Source organism: Rutidosis leptorrhynchoides, chromosome 4 (genome assembly GCF_046630445.1).
Source record: "Rutidosis leptorrhynchoides isolate AG116_Rl617_1_P2 chromosome 4, CSIRO_AGI_Rlap_v1, whole genome shotgun sequence".
In the NCBI taxonomy this organism is placed as follows: domain Eukaryota; kingdom Viridiplantae; phylum Streptophyta; class Magnoliopsida; order Asterales; family Asteraceae; genus Rutidosis; species Rutidosis leptorrhynchoides.
The window spans coordinates 6624654-6643433 of NC_092336.1; positions in this window are offsets into that span (position 1 = coordinate 6624654).

Genomic DNA, 18780 nt, shown 5'->3' on the forward strand with positions numbered 1-18780 from the left:
GAATACATGCGCTGTTTTTTATAAATGATTTACGTTATGGACACAAGTGATTAAAAATGATATTCTGCGGATTGATGTGCTAGGTAATTTAGTTATATGTTATAATAGCATGTAAGCGCGAATCCTAAAGATAGATCTATCGGGTTTTACACCCCCATCCAGTAGGCTGCACTAGACATAAGAACTAGTGGGCGGATGTTTAGTACTTCGAGGATTATTTATACACTTGCGAGTGTACATATCCATCTTTGCGAAGATGAATCATTATATTATTGTTAAGGTTGGTTACTGAGGCCTCAACATAAGCAGAATGATTTTATACACTTGCGAGTGTATTATATTTTTATATATGAAATCTTGTGGTCCATAGTTATAACGCTGCTAGCATCAAACCTATATATCTCACCAACTTTATGTTGACTTTTTAAAGCGTGTTATTCTCAGGTACGAATTAAGTCTTCCGCTGTGCGTTTGCTCATACTAAAGACATTAGTTGGAGTCGATCATCGCAATGGAACCAAATGTTGATGACTTTGTCCAAAAGGATTGGGTCAGGTCGTCTCATAAGAATAATAATAGTGTTAATTATAATTTTAATCGCGTTAAATGATAATTAATACTTTTTGTAATAATATTAATAATTATAACACTTAATGATAATATTATGATAATAATAGTGGTAACTTAATAATAATAATAATAATAATAATAATAATAATAATAATAATAATAATAATAATAATAATAATAATAAGAAGAAGAAGAAGAAGAAGAAGAACAAGAAAGATGAAAACTACCTTAGAAGCTTTTCTAAATAAAAAATGCCCAAGACGGGACTCGAACCCGAGACCTTCCGCTAACTCGAATAAACCCTTAACCACTCTGCTGTTCCTTTTTATCTGTATTATCCTAAAACTAAAATTATATAACCCGTCTTTTAAATTTGTTCTTCTTCTCCTTCTTCATAAACAGTCGATCTAATTTAATTCAACCTCCATCAAATGGAGTTACCAAATTTATCTAGGTTTTAAAATAGAACAGAAATATTTAGAATGGGTTTAAATAAATTAGCAAACGAAAAAGAAAAAAAAATTAATACAGTCACTGCTGCTACTGTTCGACGTTTGAGAAGAAAAAAATAATAATTGATTTTGAAATTTAGACTATTTTAGATGATGATTATAAAATAAAATGTGTTCTAAATCATTCATATAAACTTTCTAAATCCTCAATTGAACTTGAAACACAAAAACAATTACGAATTTGATCGAAGAACAACCTTTGACTTTTGAAAACAGAAACTTTGACTCCAAAATTAAGATTCGATAGAAAGAATTGAGACCTGATATTTTATAGATAGATTGAGTGAAGGATTCCTAACATAACTGCATTTATAGATTTTGGAATGGGTTTCGAAATCTGGTTTTTGGAAAAATGAACAAGAACAGAGGTACGAAGCATGTTTCTTTTATTTTCTGTTTAATTCAATCGAATTATAACTGCTAATGGTTGTTGTATGTGATATTGAGAGTGAAAGAAATTCGTGTGATTGCCTAAACAACCTGAATTGATTGATTTATAATAGATTTAGTCAACAAGAGCAAACGCGATTTAATATATAAAAAAATATATAAGAATATAGAAAACAGATATGAAAATCTCGATATAAAAATTCAAAAGCAGTATTAAAATTCAACAAGAGCAGGAAAAGAATATAATAAAACGTAGATAAAAATATATATATAATGTGCACTGTTTTTGACTTCTATATATTTTTATTTTAATTGATATTATTATTAAATATATTAATATATATTAATAATAATAATTTGATACTATTATTAATAATATTAAAATTAATAATAATGATAATAATAATAATAATACTTTTAATATTATTAAGAGTAATAAAAATACTAACAATAATATAAATGACAAAATTATTAATAAAATAATACTAGTAATAATAACATTAATAAATAATAATAATGATAACTATAATATCTATAATAATAATGATGATAATAATCATTATAAAATGTTAATAATACTATTAATAATAATATTATTAATAAGTTGTATAAATAATAATGATATTTATAATAATTTTATCACTTTTAGTAAAAGTGATAATACTAATAATATTAATGATAATAATAATTATTAATAATAATAATATTAATAATATTGAGAGTAATAATACTTGTAAATGATGATAACTAATATTAATAATATTAATATAACAAATTAATATTATTACTTAATTATAATAGTTCGTGAATCGTCGGAATTAATCGAGGTTAAGTGAAATCGTGTAAAGAATTTGTTTAAATTTTTTCGAAAATTTTCGGGTTGTCATAGTACCTACCCGTTAAAAGAAATTTCGTCCCGAAATTTAGTTGTTGCCATCAATCGGCGTTGTTCGTACATAGACGAGGGTATTTACGTTTTATTTGGTCTTCACGTTCCCAGGTATGCTCGGGGCCTTTCGTGAATTCCAACGGATAGAATATTGTTCTGTTTCAAGCGTTTAAATCATACGAACCATAAATGCTACAGGTTCTTCGATGAAGTGCATTTTCTTATTAATGCGGAGATCATTCAAAATGATGATGTTATACAAGGCATTTCAGTAAATTGGATACATGAAATGTGTTATGAATAGTATTGAGCTTATTTAAAACTTTGAGCGTTTATGCCACAATATTAGGGCAGACAAATAGAGAGGAGTTCGTGAAAATCAAGGTCATGAAATTTGATAGAGATCGTCATTGTTTACAACAAGAATGATGAATATGAGTTGAAAAATAGAGTTTTATCAACGTTGGATGAAATGATTCGATTACAGGAAGAGTATAAACGAAGCTATCATAAAAGAGTGAATGAGAAAATTAAATGTTCACCTTAACTTTTGACGTAGTCACAATTTATTTCTGGAATTCAAGGGATTTAAATAAATCTTCGTAAATCTTTATAAGGTTTGATTCTCCGGTAATTAAGGAAATTAGGATTTTCTTTGATTAAATGCGGTGAATTGCCTTGATTGTCGTGTCTGGAATTTCGCTATAAATTAACTTCTTCCGTTTCATTATTTTCACCCCTCCTATACTTTCTTCCTAAATTTATACTTCCAAAAGATTTGTTAATATGCTCAATCCCGTATTGATACTTGTTATTATATTGACCATATATGCAGTCATTCTTCTTTTTCTTTTACCACCAGAGGAATCTGTTTACTTCTACTATGCTCTTGGGGTTATGGTGTTTTTAATTCTCCCGTGTCTGTATGTTGCTATACGCATTGATATACATGGTTTGTAATTTCTGTGTTGCTATCGGGCTTTGTATTTTCCTTTATATGTCGGAGCTCTTTACCTTTTTATTCTCTTCTCGACTCTAAGTACAACAAGTAATGGTCCAGAATTCGTAGGTATGGTGTTTTCGAATTATCATAATATACAAAGTAGAAAGGAATTGTAGTAGCACGATTTGATTTGTCAAATTACCAGAATATCCGAAAAAGACCGAATCATCAAGAAAAATATTTTCTTGATATGTTTAGAGGTTAAATAGAATGTAAGAGTCGTATAACATGGCAAATGATGATTTATAAAGTCTATGAATCATCATCTTCCATTAAAAATTTAGCATGACTTACTGTAATATAATCACGTTGGCCTGACGTCATTATATTATACTAACTCATGCTTCAATTCTCAACACTTCTTCAAAACATTTATAATTTAAACTTGAATTTTACAGAATATAGAAACTAAAACAGTTTTCTTTATGATGTAATAAAGATACCGCAAAGAGATAATTAATTGCGGACAAGAATCGTTATGAAGATATCTTCAGAAATATAGAGGATATTTATAACGAAAGATACGATGATATCTTAGAATTTTCTAAGATTAAATGATAATGACGAAAATTCTTCTGTAAGGATTTAAGATAAGTAAGGAGCAGGGAAATTGCTAATGATTTCAGCAGATACTGAATCATCTAGATTCTTGGAATACAGGTTTAGTCCTTGTGATTTGTCCACAGCTTCCTTCATGGTTTGCTCAATCCGTTTTTCAGTTCCAAATTTTCTATTGAGCATTTAATGCAGCCATATTTGAATCGTTGGTTATCAATCCGAGATGGTTTCAAGAAATTTTATATTTTTTTTAGATGATTAAACGCTGATTGTAATCTTCAACGGATCTAATGGTTGGCGAATAGGCGTTGTCGATTTCAAAAGTAATGAATGATAATTTCGGTGGTTTGATGTGATAATTCATCATAGAATACGAATGAATATAATTCATGAATGTAGTGATCTTTAGGAAGATAACACTTGCTAAAGCTTTACTTAAATTCCGATATGTCAAAATCAGAATATGTAATTGAAAATGGTTGTTCTTTAGTGAATGGATATATATATATCTTGAGAATGTAAGTAGTATAGTTAATAATTACTGAATCAGAATGGAAGAATGTACAATGTAATATATTACTATGAGATATAAATATGTCTCGGGTATTACCTACCCGTTAAAATACTTTCACAATTAACAGTTTGTACAAAATAATTTTTAATTACAATCTTTATGAAGATATACATTCATATATGTATTCTTCAGATATAATATTGGATTTAATGAGTTAATATAATATTAAACTCATATGTATTCATCGTTCATTGTTATTGATATACCTCGGTATATGATGTTGGTGCTCGTGAAATTCTTGTGAAATTCACAAGAAACGAATAATGTTTTCTAGAAAGTTTTGAGTACATCGAAAATAGGAGTGTAAGATCAAAAAAAAAATATTTGAATAATACACTTGGTTTGTTATGAAATGGAGTTTATTGTGCTGAAGCAGTGATTAACGATTGTTAAGTCGTTAACGAAGGATGTACATCATAGCATATTAGTGATATGAATTAACCAAGTAGCACATACTAGTTAAGATTCACACGTAATAGTTTAGTACGAAAAGATTTATTATTGTTCCAATCCATATATATAAAGTATACATATATAATTCTTCCGGAAGAATGAGTCAATACTTCTTAACTCATTATTACTAATATTCCTTGATATCTATGGGGCGTATGATGTTGATATCCGAGGTACCGAATGTGATGTTGAGACGTGGGATGCGGATGTTATTGTTGATGAAGCTGGTGCTGTTGGTGGTGATGCTGATGGTACTGGTGGTGCTGGTTATGCTGCTGGTGCTGCTGATGCTTGTAGATATTGCACCATATTCTCCAGAGCCACAACTCGAGCACGAAGCTCGTTGACTTCTTCTATTATATTGGGATGATTGGCGGTTTGGAAAAAGGGATGAATAAGATCTAGAATTTTAGATAATATATAATCGTGGTGAGCTGTTCTCAAAATGAGGGTGGAAATGGTGTTTCGGACTGGTTCGCCGGTAAGTGCTTCAGGTTCTTCGCCAAGTGGTGAATTCGGTTGGTGGAAGGGATCACCTACTTCTTGTCTCCATTGATTGAGTCGGTTACGAACCCACCCCCAATTCATCCAAAATAGATGATGGCTAATTGGTTGGTTCATTCCAGTTACGCTGCTATTGGAGCTCGAGGAATCAAGTGAGTAATCCATATTATGTGTTTGGAGTAGGGTTTGATATGAAATACGTGTTGGATACTGATTGATATATTCGTCTCCTTGAATACGTATATGTAGCAAAAAGATTTCCGTAATTTACGAAATTTTTTTAGGAAAAGTGTTAGACAAAGTCTATTGAGATAGATATGATAAGATATAATAAGATATGATGTGTCTATACTCCAACAATGGAAGTATGACGTGTCTAGATGATAAGTATGTAATCTGATAATCTTTTGATTAAAGATTTTCAATTCGTATACGGTGATAACCCAATGACATTTTTCGGTTCGCAAACCGATGCATAAAGGCATAAGGCATATAGGTACGTGATATAACAGGGAGTTATATACGTTTGAATATGAATAGTAACGAATATAGGAGTTTCAAAAATCATGGATAATATTTCATGTAATACATATGTAATACACAAAACCATGATAAATGACATAGGAATGTCAAGAATTTCTGAAATCATGGTGTTGCATTTAAATGCGGTGGCTGAATTGGATAGTACTTAGGAAAGTGAGCAGAATTCTTAGGTTGGCTCGACATTCTAAGATAAGTAAAATTTCTAAAGTATAGTGTAGCATTAAACAGTTAAAGGCAACAAGTAAAGGTACTATGGTCAAGGAAAGTTGTAGTCCTACATTGCTAAGGTACCTAATTGTATAAGGCACACTTAAAATGCAATCCTGGTTCTCTACAACAAACTGCTCTGATACCAATCTGTGACGTCCTCCAGATAGGGCCTGGAAGAATAACGTCACTAAATATATCAGATCACAGTTGTATAAACGAGAATGACTCTATATGAGACGTTTTATTAAGTTTTGCAGCGGAAGATAAATAGATTACATTGTATTTAATGAACAATGCATTAAATGTCTTTAATTGGTATGATATGTAACGAAGACTCCAAACATGGCAAGCAATCATCATCAAAATAGCAGATATACAGCGGAATCAATATTTAAGTACCTGAGAATAAACATGCTTAAAGTGTCAACACAAAGGTTGAGTGAGTTCATAGGTTTGTCATAAATAATGATTTCAGTATTAGTGTTAGACAACAAGATTTTTGTTCATAAGCTTGGCCTCGCAGAGACCAATTAGTAGATCTCGCAGATCCAAAAGTTGTTCATAAAGTTGGTCTCGCAGGGACCAAAAAGTAGATCACGCAGATCCAAAAGTTATTCATAAGCTTGGCCTCACATGGACCAATTAGTTGATCACGCAGATCCAAAAGTTATTCATAAGCTTGGTCTCACATGGACCAATTAGTAGATCACGCAGATCCAAAAGTTATTCATAAGCTTGGTCTCGCAGGGACCAATTAGTAGATCATGTAGATCCAAAAGTTGTTCATAGTTTTCCCCAAATACAAGTTGTGTTTATACTTGTCGGTTAGAGACTTAGTCGGACATAGCCGGGTATAGCGTAGTTTAAAGTTGGTACTTGTGTTTAGCATGTAAAACAGTTATAAAAGTTGTGCATGTATTCTCAGCCCAAAAATGTAAAGAGTAAAAGGGATCTATAAACTCACAAAAAATCAGTTTTAATATTTGTATTTATTTCATAAAAACAGTTATAAAAGTAGCGCATATATTCTCAGCCCAAAAATATAGATAAAAAGGGAACTATGAAAACTCACGATACGATAGTTTGTATGATATGCGTATGATAGCACTGAACAAGTACAGAGTTGTCATCGGAATCACGAACCTATATCAAGTTTATATATATTAAAACCTATAATTTTAATCAAACGATTATATTATTAATGGTGTAATTGTTATTTTAATAGATTATATGTTTCATTATATACTTTAGATAAATAATTAGGTATTTAAAATGTTAAAATAGTTTTGCTATATGTATTAAATATCTTTTTATATGACTATTACTTATTTATTATAATAATATCAATAATGATAAATAAAAAGTTGTATTTGATTATAATAATAATAATAGTAATACTAATGATGATAACTATTATAGTAATAAATATCATAATAATAATAATAATAATAATAATGTTAATAAAAGTAATTGATAATTTAAATAATAATCATGAAAATAATAGTAAAAATAATGTTAATAATAATAACTTTAATGATAATACTTAATAATAATAACAATAGTTTTTGATTTTAATAATAATGATAAAAATAAAAATTTTGATAATTATTAATACTCATAAATTACAAATAATATTAATATTCGTAAAAGGATAATAATAATATTAGTAATAATAATAATAATAATAATAATAATAATAATAATAATAATAATAATAATAATAATAATAATAATATCACTAAGTGATAATACTTAAACGATAATAATATTTGTAGTAATAATAATAATAATAGTCTTAATTGTAATTTTAATCGCGTTAAATGATAATTAATACTTTTTGAAATAATAAATAATTATAACACTTAATGATAATATTATGATAATAATAGTGGTAACTAAATAATAATAATAATAATAATAATAATAATAATAATAATAATAATAATAATAATAATAATAATAATAATAATAATAATAATAATAATAATAATAATAATAATAATAATAATAAGAAAGATGAAAACTACCTTAGAAGCTTTTCTAAAAAAAAATGCCCAAGACGGGACTCGAACCCGAGACCTTCCGCTAACCCGAATAAACCCTTAACCACTCTGCTGTTCCTTTTTATCTGTATTATCCTAAAACTAAAATTATATAACCCGTCTTTTAAATGTGTTCTTCTTCTCCTTCTTCATAAATAGTCGATCTAATCTAATTCAACCTCCATCAAATGGAGTTACCAAATTTATTTAGGTTTTAAAATAGAATAGAAATATTTAGAATGGGTTTAAATAAATTAGCAAACGAAAAAGAAAAAAAATTTAATACAGTCACTGTTGCTGCTGTTCGACGTTTGAGAAGAAAAAAAAATAATTGATTTTGAAATTTAGACTATTTTAGATGATGATTATAAAATAAAATGTGTTCTAGATCATTCGTATAAACTTTCTAAATCCTCAATTGCTTTGACTTTTGAAAACAGAAACTTTGAATCCAAAATTAAGATTCGATAGAAAGAATTGAGACCTGATATTTTACAGATAGATTGAGTGAAGGATTCCTAACATAACTGCATTTATAGATTTTGGAATGGGTTTCGAAATCTGGTTTTTGGAAAAATGAACAAGAACAAAGGTACGAAGCCTGTTTCTTTTATTTTCTGTTTAATTTAATCGGATTATAACTGCTAATGGTTGTTGTATGTGATATTGAGAGTGAAAAGAAATTCATGTGATTGCCTAAACAACCTGAATTGATTGATTTATAATAGATTTAGTCAACAAGAGCAAACGCGATTTAATATATAAAAATATATATAAAAATATAGAAAACAGATATGAAAATCTCGATATAAAAATTCAAAAGCAGTATTGAAATTCAACAAGAGCCGGAGAAGAATATAATAAAACGTAGATAAAAATATATATATGATGTGCACTGTTTTTGACTTCTATATATTTTTATTTTAATTGATATTATTATTAAATTTATTAATATATATTAATAATAATAATTTGATAATATTATTAATAATATTAAAAGTAATAACAATGATAATAATAATAATACTTTTAATATTATTAAGAGTAATAAAAAAACTAATAATAATATAAATGACAAAATTATTAATAAAATAATACTAGTAATAATAACATTAATAAATAATAATAATGATAACTATAATATCTATAATAATAATGATGATAATAATCATTATAAAATGTTAATAATAATATTATTATTATTAATAAGTTGTATAAATAATAATGATATTTATAATAATTTTATCACTTTTAGTAAAAGTGAGAATACTAATAATATTAATGATAATAATAATTATTAATAATAATAATATTAATAATATTGAGAGTAATAATACTTGTAAATGATGATAACTAATATTAATAATATTAATATAAAAAATTAATATTATTACTTAATTATAATGGTTCATGAATCGTCGGAATTAATCGAGGTTAAGTGAAATCGTGTAAAGAATTTGTTTAAATTTTTCCGGAAATTTTCGGGTTGTCATATGTAGTGACCCGAACTTTTCCATGTTTATATATATGAATTGAGATTGATATTTACATGATTAAATGTTTCAAACATGTTAAGAAATCAAACTTGTTAAGACTTGATTAATTGAAATATGTTTCATATAGACAATTGACCACCCAAGTTGACCGGCGATTCACGAACGTTAAAACTTGTAAAAATGACATGACGATATATATATGGATATACATATGGTTAACATGAGATTATGATAAGTAAGTATCTCCATAAGTATATTAACAATGAGTTATATACATATAAACAAGACTACTAACTTAAGGATTTCGAAACGAGACATATATGTAACGATTATCGTTGTAACGACATTTAAATGTATATATATATATCATATTAAGATATATTAATATATCATAATATCATGATAATATAATAATTTAACATCTCATTAGATATAATAAACAATGGGTTAACAACATTAATTGAGATCGTTAACTTAAAGGTTTCAAAACAACACTTACATGTAATGACTAACGATGACTTAACGACTCAGTTAAAATGTATATACATGTAGTGTATTTAGATGTATTAAAATACTTTTGGAAGACTTCAAGACATATATCTAAACACTCATACTTAATGAAAATGGTTACAGTTACTTTCCCATTCTTTTCTTCCATCAAGAATTCTAGTCGTATTCTTACCCGTATTATACACAGCTTCAAAACGTACTTACTATGGGTATATACCAATAGGAACTAGCATGGGATTCCACTCTTGATTATGTCATGTATGACTAATCAATTTTAACTTCTACCATGAGCTAGTCAACTAACTAGAACTCCTTTTAACCCCACTCACCACTCACCAATTACCACTCATCATTCACTCCATTTCACTTCCAATTCTCTTTCTAATTCTCTCTCAACACACAAACACTATTATGAACGTATTTTTCCAGTAGTTAATCATCATCTTCATCAAAAATCACTTCAAGAATCAAGCTATAATCATCATAGGAAGAACACTTCAAGAACACTTCAAAAATCCCTTCAAGTTTACTAATTTACTTCCAAGCTTTCTAATCCATTCCAAGTAATCATCTAAGGTCAAGAAACCTTTGTTATATACAGTAGGTTATCTTTCTTATTCAAGGTAATATTCATATTTAAACTTTGATTCAATTTCTACAACTATAAACTATCTTAATTCGAGTAAAAATCTTACTTGAACTTGTTTTTGTGTCATGATCCTACTTCAAGAACTTTCAAGCCATCCAAGATCCTTTGAAGCTAGATCATTTCTTGTCACTTCCAGTAGGTTTACCTACTAAACTTGAGGTAGTAATGATATTCATAACATCATTCGATTCATATATATAAAACTATCTTATTCGAAGGTTTAAACTCGTAATCATTAGAACATAGTTTAGTTAATTCTAAACTTGTTCGCAAACAAAAGTTAATCCTTCTAACTTGACTTTTAAAATTAACTAAACACATGTTCTATATCTATATTATATGCTAACTTAATGATTTAAAACCTGGAAACACGAAAAACACCGTAAAACCGGATTTACGCCGTCGTAGTAACACCGCGGGCTGTTTTGGGTTAGTTAATTAAAAACTATGATAAACTTTGATTTAAAAGTTGTTATTCTGAGAAAATGATTTTTATTATGAACATGAAACTATATCCAAAAATTATGGTTAAACTCAAAGTGGAAGTATGTTTTCTAAAATGGTCATCTAGACGTCGTTCTTTCGACTGAAATGACTACCTTTACAAAAATGACTTGTAACTTATTTTTCTGACTATAAACCTATACTTTTTCTGTTTAAATTCATAAAATAGAGTTCAATATGAAACCATAGCAATTTGATTCACTCAAAATGGATTTAAAATGAAGAAGTTATGGGTAAAACAAGATTGGATAATTTTTCTCATTTTAGCTACGTGAAAATTGGTAACAAATCTATTCCAACCATAACTTAATCAACTTGTATTGTATATTATGTAATCTTGAGATACCATAGACACGTATACAATGTTTCGACCTATCATGTCGACACATCTATATATATTTCGGAACAACCATAGACACTCTATATGTGAATGTTGGAGTTAGCTATACAGGGTTGAGGTTGATTCTAAAATATGTATAGTTTGAGTTGTGATCAATACTGAGATACGTATACACTGGGTCGTGGATTGATTCAAGATAATATTTATCGATTTATTTCTGTATATCTAACCGTGGACAACTAGTTGTAGGTTACTAACGAGGACAGCTGACTTAATAAACTTAAAACATCAAAATACATTAAAAGTGTTGTAAATATATTTTGAACATACTTTGATATATATATATATATATATATATATATATATATATATATATATATATATATATATATATATATATATATATATATATATATATATATATATATATTGTTATAGGTTCGTGAATCAACCAGTGGCCAAGTCTTACTTCCCGACGAAGTAAAAATCTGTGAAAGTGAGTTATAGTCCCACTTTTAAAATTTAATATTTTTGGGATGAGAATACATGCAGGTTTCATAAATGATTTACAAAATAGACACAAGTACGTGAAACTACATTCTATGGTTGAATTATTGAAATCGAATATGCCCCTTTTTATTAAGTCTGGTAATCTAAGAATTAGGGAACAGACACCCTAATTGACGCGAATCCTAAACATAGATCTATTGGGCCTAACAAACCCCATCCAAAGTACCGGATGCTTTAGTACTTCGAAATTTATATCATATCCGAAGGGTGTCCCGGAATGATGGGGATATTCTTATATATGCATCTTGTTAATGTCGGTTACCAGGTGTTCACCATATGAATGATTTTTATCTCTATGTATGGGATGTGTATTGAAATATGAAATCTTGTGGTCTATTGTTATGATTTGATATATATAGGTTAAACCTATAACTCACCAACATTTTTGTTGGCGTTTAAAGCATGTTCATTCTCAGGTGAATATTAAGAGCTTCCGCTGTTGCATACTAAAATAAGGACAAGATTTGGAGTCCATGTTTGTATGATATTGTGTAAAAACTGCATTCAAGAAACTGATTTCGATGTAACATATTTGTATTGTAAACCATTATGTAATGGTCGTGTGTAAACAGGATATTTTAGATTATCATTATTTGATAATCTACGTAAAGCTTTTTAAACCTTTATTTATGAAATAAAGGTTATGGTTTGTTTTAAAAATGAATGCAGTCTTTGAAAAATGTCTCATATAGAGGTCAAAACCTCGCAACGAAATCAATTAATATGGAACGTTTTTAATCAATAAGAACGGGACATTTCATCATAGCTTCCTTTTGTGATTAGATAAATTAACCTAAAAACAATTAAAACAAAACTTGAAATTTCTATAAATAGATAAATTAACCTCAAAGGTGTTGGAGTATTTGGTAATAATATGTTTTCTCATAAAGGAGTTCAGCGTTCAATTTCTATGAGGTGCAAAATAGTTTCCTTGAACTTACCCACATATTTCATGAACCTCAGAAGTTGCGAGCGTCTTGCGTTCAAGTCTCACAAAAAGGATTTTACCACACACGATGCCCGTATGAATTCGACGTGAGGGTTTTTTTTGCCCAGCAGCGTTGGAGGGCGGTATGACTGTAATTTTCGTCCTAAAAATGATTGAATGGGTGAGTTCTGACCCTAGCAGTAACTCATAGCCGTCGTAAAAAAAAGTAAAAATAAATAAATGAACACTTGTTAATTTGTTTGGGTTATTTGTGAAGCGTAAGTTTTTACTCAAATTTGCACATAGGTTAAACATTACATTTTCTTTGTTTTTATTTAGTTTTTTTTATATGTTTGTATCATGAATCATTTACCATTTTATGTTTTTTTTTATTTCTCGTGAAAAACAAATAACAAAAATGTGAATTTGTTGATTATTCTTGCCGAGACATTTTAGTTTTTGACCTTTAAGAGCACTCACAATAAACCCGTGGTTGGATACGTATTCATCGACGTCTTCAACGGTGCCGACATTAGCGATGCGGCCTTCCTCCGCCTTCCCAGCTACATGCTCTTCTTCGCCTTTATACAACTTATTCAATTGCGTGTTTTATTAAACAAAAATGTAAAGAAAACAAATATGACCATTGACGGCAAATGGTTAGTTTTTATTTTCTTACATTTTTTAAATACAATATTTACACCTATATATACCAACCATCTAACTATCATTTTTCATCAACTTCATCTCATTTTAAACTATATCACTCTTTCAAAATGTATATATCCAACAAATAAAAACTAAACAAATCAAACCCCGCAAGTTCCCTCAAACGTCGGTGAAGATACTTGGAGTAATATGCTCCAAAATACACTTCATCAATCTCTTATGAGCTCGTCTTCTAACCCGCAATATCCTCAGTATCATCAACTAAATAATTGGCTAGTGAATCCATTCTCCCAACCTCATTACCTAAATAATCCGCAATTTCAAGCAACTCAAATTTAATTGAAAGGACCCGTTCATATACATTATAAACGATTCACAATAGTTGATTACATCGCGAGGTATTTGACCTCTATATGATACGTCTACAAACATTGCATTCGTTTTTAAAAGACAAACTTTCTTTACATCTAAAATTGACGGCATGCATACCATTTCATATTACATCCAACTATAATTGACTTAATATTAATCTTGATGAACTCAAGGACTCGAATGCAACGTCTTTGAAAGTATGTCATGAATGACTCCAAGTAATATCTTTAAAATAAGCTAATGCACAGCGGAAGATTTCTTTAATACCTGAGAATAAACATGCTTTAAAGTGTCAACCAAAAAGTTGGTGAGTTCATTAGTTTATCATAATCAATCATTTCCGTAATAGTAATAGACCACAAGATTTCATATACATAAACGTTTTAATAAAAATATTCTAAGTGGTTGAGCACTTGGTAACCATACTTAACATTTAATCAACGTCGCATATTCCCTTTATTATGAAATCTCACTACACTGTACCAAGTGTAGTCACTGGAACGAAGTACTGTGCAACCGTTGAATACTGGTCGTCCAGTCCGGTTGGGGTTGTCAGGCCTGATAGATCTATCAACAGGATTCGCGTTTACAATACCGCATGTAAATGGTAGTTACCAAGCTATTAGGGAAAAATATGCAAAGTGGTACAACTCAACGTAGAATATGTTTTTAGTACTTGTGTCCATTTCGTAAAACAGTTATAAAATAGTGCATGTATTCTCAGCCCAAAAATATATATAAAAAGGGAGTAATGAAACTCACAATACTGTATTTCGTAGAGGATGAAGAGAGGATTCCAAATATGTAATTTGTTTTGATATTTGCCTCTTGATCCAGATTTAGATGATGATTTTATGAGTTGGGTGTTTGAGTTCATAAATGGAAGTAGAGAGAAAATGGGGAGGTGGGAGATGAATGAAATGAATGGATGAGAAAGGTGAGTTGACTAGTTGACCTAGTCAACTAGTTTGCCCACTTGACAACCTCGGTCCCTCAAGTTTCAAAGCGGGTGCGGGAATTAACCAAACGAATACTTTAAAAACGCTCGAGTAAACGAGTGATGTTATAATTAAATAACGGGAATATTATGAACGTTAGTCAACGGAAACTACGAATTTAGATAACGAAAGATGTTATTAAAAAAAGACAGTGTAAAAAAAATAAATTTAACGGAAAAATGCGGGATGTTACATTACCCACACCTTAAAAGAAATTTCGTCCCGAAATTTAGTTGGAAGTAGTAGTCGTTGTTTCTTCTTCGAAACCTTGGCGTTGCAAATTCTACGAATAAGTGAAGGTACTTCTTTGGGCATTCCAACGAACTTCGACAGTCGGGATTTTTCGTCATTTTAGAGTTTGGTTTCACGATTCAAAATTTCAATCGGTTTTCTCATAAAGTGGAGTTTGCCATCGATATTAAGCTCATCGAAAGGAATAACAAGTTCTTGTTCGGCAAGACACTTCTTCAAGTTTGATATATGGAATGTATGATGAACGGAGACTCAAACGAGTCAGAAAATCTAAACGGCTAGCAACGGGTCCAAAACGCCCCAAGATTTTAAAAGGATCGAATTATCGCGAATTTAGCTTTCTACGTTTCTCGAAATGGATTACACCTTTTCAAGGTGCGACTTTTAACGTTACGCGGTTTCTCACATGGAATTTGGAAGGTTTACGTCTAACATTGGCATGGCCCTTTCGACGACCACGGGCTGTTTTGAGTCTTTTTGGATTTGAACAATTTCTCGGTTGTTTCCTGAATGGGTTCGAATCCGGTGGTTTGCTTGTCACCTACTTCGGTTCAACGATTAAGAAAATGACAATTGCGGTTTTATGAGTTTTCGAAAGGTGTGGCGTTAATTCTCGTGTGATAATTATCGTTGTAAAAGAATTCGGTTAAAGGCAAAGACTTTTCCCAAGTAGATTTGAAGTTGATAACACAAATTCGTATTATGGTTCCCAAGGTTCGAATCGTACCTTTGCTTTGTTCGTCGGTTCGTGGATGACACGCGGTACTTATGTCTAAACGTGGTCCCAAGACTTTTTGTAAGGCACTCCGAAATCTAGAAGTGAAACGAGGATCTCGATCCAAAACGAAGTATATCTCCTTAAGATATATTTTGAACAAGTTTTTGTTTCTTAAGAATTTCGCGTCGCGGAAGATTTATCGGTTTTCGAAAACGATCGTTAGGACTATTCACCCTCGAGGCAAATACTAGTATAATGTGAAGAGTCTCTCTCTCCATTGAGAATTTAGATAAAATATTTACTTATACGGAAGTACGAATGTAAGGTGAGAGAAGTTTCCGCCTCGATGTGAGCAGAACAAGCATATTGAAGTTCGCCGATAAAACTATGCGAAAATGAGATAGTATACACGTGTAACATATGTTTGATGTTGAAAGAATTTACCATTCGTTCGGAAGCATAAGTATGGTTCGACAATGATCGGAGGTGTGTCCCTGGTATAGTTGTTATCAGTATTCTCGGAGTTTTCGAATGTTCAAACAAGAAAAATAAAGTCATGTACATGGCACATGGTGGTGATTAGGTTGATCGAGTCCAACCACCATCACGTGTCATTAGAACTTTGGTATGACTCACCATAATATAACCACGTTGATCGAGTGTCGTTATATTATGCTAACTCATACCTCCATTCCCACATCACTCCATAACATCAAGTTCGTGTAACCGTGAAGATCTAGAATGAACAACGACGTCTCAAACGTGACTCGTATTGAATCGAAAGAATTAGTGCAACTCTAAAGAAGCGTTCCCCGAGGGAAGTGTATAAATGATTGTTCATGTCAAAGCGATTCAAGTCAAACAATAATGTATTCCGATACGAGAAGTGTAACGAATCATGATAACGAATAGTACGCAACCGTAGTGATAAAAAAAAAAGTGATGACGATAATCACCTAGAGTAGTGATGGTAGTAACAAGAAGTGGTAGATAGTAAGGAACAAAGGTGTGACACCGATAGTAAGTTGAAACGGTGGCGAATAACAATCTGGGAGACAGAGTTCCCGAACAAGTATGACTAATGAAGTCGTCATCGTCCTTACGCGTATGAATCTTAAGTTTACGTGTATTACCGGGAAGCGGTAGATTACAGATTCGCATGATGAAAACTTGGTACCATTAGGAAGTTGCCTAAGAATGATTTAAGTATAATGCACAAGTAGTCAAGTAAGTGCTATCTATAGCAAATGTATGTCAGAATGCAATGGCTAACTATCCGGTTGTAGTCTAGATTCACTAATGCGTCCTAACGACTCTGTCAGACACACTAATGCATATCCTAGTTCCCTACAACCAATGCTCTAATACCATCTGTAACGACCCGACAAAATTGTCATTGACGGTGCCGTTAACTTAGGTCCCGTTACGTGGTCGTAGTCCCTATATGAGATGCGTTTGACCAAAATTATGTCGCATTCATTTGAAACGTACAAGACTTACAAAGTTTAGTTTACCAAACGGTTCGACAACACGATTAAGTTTACAAAAGTTATAAAGTGTAAATGAAATAACTTGCGACATAATTAGTTTAAAACACGGTTGCTATAAGTAGCGTAATCATGTATGCTACAAGTTTGAATCCAAAGGTGCTATCACTAGCGTATGCATGTATGCTTGACCCCAAGCAAGTAATCAAAGTGTGCGGAAGCATGTATCAAGTAGCCAAGTATGAACCTGAGAAACATATAGAAAACTGTCAACGAAAAACGTTGGTGAAATCATAGGTGTATTAGTAAACGTTATATTTTGAACCACAAGATTTAGTAATTCCAATATGTTGATTATCCAAATCGTTTGCATTTCAAAAGTTTGTTCGCGAGCACCCAATTATCAAGACTTAACGTTTCCTTCCATAGAACCCCATCACAATAGTGTTAGAACATACACTGTTTCTCGAAAATATATTTCATCTGTAGACGGTAGCGAACCGTCCGAAATGAGGGTTTGTCAAACTCGTATGGCCATACAATATAAGTTCTCGCTTACACCCTGCAAGTGTAACTAATGATAATCGAATTGAGGATTTTTGTTCTAACTCGCTGTGGAATGTTTGTTTCATTGTACTTGTGTTCAAAGCATAAAAGTATGTAGTACAAGATGTAACAAAGTATATGTTTCTCAGCCCATGATTTAAAAGTATAAAAAGTTGTTGAAAAGGTGGGACTATGATCTCACCTCGAGTGCACGAGTATAAAAGTACTTCACAAAGTAAACGTGTGCATGGCAGTTGCTTAGCCTTGACCTAAACAAGTAAGTTGTATTAATTAACCGGTTACGACACAAGGTCGAGCGAAATGTGTTCAATTAGTCCTATGGCTCGTTATGACTCGATTATGTAGCATGTGAATCACGTTGTCAGGTTTCATGCAAGAATTAAGTATAAAATACGATTAAAACGATTGCATAAGTGTTTGATTAAGTTTGACTAAAAGTCAAACTTGGTCAAAGTCAAAGTCAATGGGTTCG